The sequence below is a fragment of the Parus major genome, unplaced genomic scaffold (assembly GCF_001522545.3).
Source record: "Parus major isolate Abel unplaced genomic scaffold, Parus_major1.1 Scaffold458, whole genome shotgun sequence".
Lineage (NCBI taxonomy): Eukaryota > Metazoa > Chordata > Aves > Passeriformes > Paridae > Parus > Parus major.
The window spans coordinates 29,252-30,371 of record NW_015379359.1 but is presented as its reverse complement, the minus strand read 5'-3'; the positions used below and the strand labels follow the sequence as shown (position 1 = coordinate 30,371).

General features: G+C 57.2%; 1 protein-coding gene across 5 annotated transcripts in view; it reads right to left on the bottom strand.

Annotated features, from left to right (window-relative positions):
* Positions 1–1,120, bottom strand: part of SMARCA4 (SWI/SNF related, matrix associated, actin dependent regulator of chromatin, subfamily a, member 4) — a 29,160-nt gene that overhangs the window by 4,419 nt on the left and 23,621 nt on the right. The window lies entirely within an intron of this gene.

The following is a 1,120-nucleotide window of genomic DNA, read 5'->3' as shown; positions in this document are numbered from 1 at the left end:
ATGGGATGGGATGGGATGAGGGGGATTGCTGCTGATGGAGGAGCCACGCCCAGAGCCAGAGGCTGCTTTGGGAACCGGAGGAACTTTGGGACTGGAAAACATTTTGGGAGTTGAAGGAACCAACTCTGGGAACTGCAGGACTTTTGAGAACTGAGGCAGGTTTGGGAACTGCAGGAACCACATGGTGAGAATGGGAATTGTGAGCTGCTGGAGCCACAGTGGAAGCTGGGGGTGATTTGTGAGAGGAATTCTGGAGCAGCACAGGCTGCACAGCCAAAGTGTTGGGGAGTTTTGGGAACTGAGAAGTTTGGGAATGGGGAGTTTTGGGAACTGAGAAGTTTGGGAATGGGGAGTTTTGGGAACTGGGAGAGTTTTGGGAACTGAGAGAGTTTTGGGAATTGGGGATGGTCCCAGAGCCACCGGGCTCCCCCTGCCCTGTTCCTCTGTCCAGGTCCAGCACCACTGGCATTCCGGGCACGGACACTCCCTGCACGCTGGGACTGGGTCCCTGAGGATTCCCCAGCCTGGGAATGTCGCTGCCATCGAGGCTCCTGCACCAGGACAAGCTCTCGCTCTTCAGCCCCCTCCCCTCCCTCCCCTCCCTTCCCTGGGCTGTGGGAATTCTGGACAGGAAAATGGCTTTTTCCACACTCCTGGCCACGTCTCCTCCTGCTCTTCCTGGGGCTCCTGAGCTCATCCCGTACCGGAGCTGCGAGGCTCCTGCCCTTCTCCATCCTTCTCATTTATCCTCTTCCTCTCCTTCCTCCTCCTCCTGCTCATGGACACCTCAATTCCCCACCCTTCCTCCCTCAGGGAGACCCTAAAGCCCTCTTGCTACTCCTCTTCCTCTTCTCCTCCTCCTCCTCCCCTTTCTTCTCTTCCTTGGGTGATCTTCTGCTCTTCCCTGTCTCTTGCTCTCTGCTTTCTCCCCCCTTTTCCTTCCTCTTCGTGAGATCTCCCTCCTCTTCCTCCTCCTCCTCCCCCTCCTGTCCTTCCTCTTCCTCCTCACAAGATCCTCACCTGCTGCTCCTTTTCCTCCTTGTGAGACCCCTCCCCATCTCCTCCTCCTCTCCATCTCCTCCTCCTCTCCTTCCTCCTCCTCTCCTTCCTCCTCCTCTCC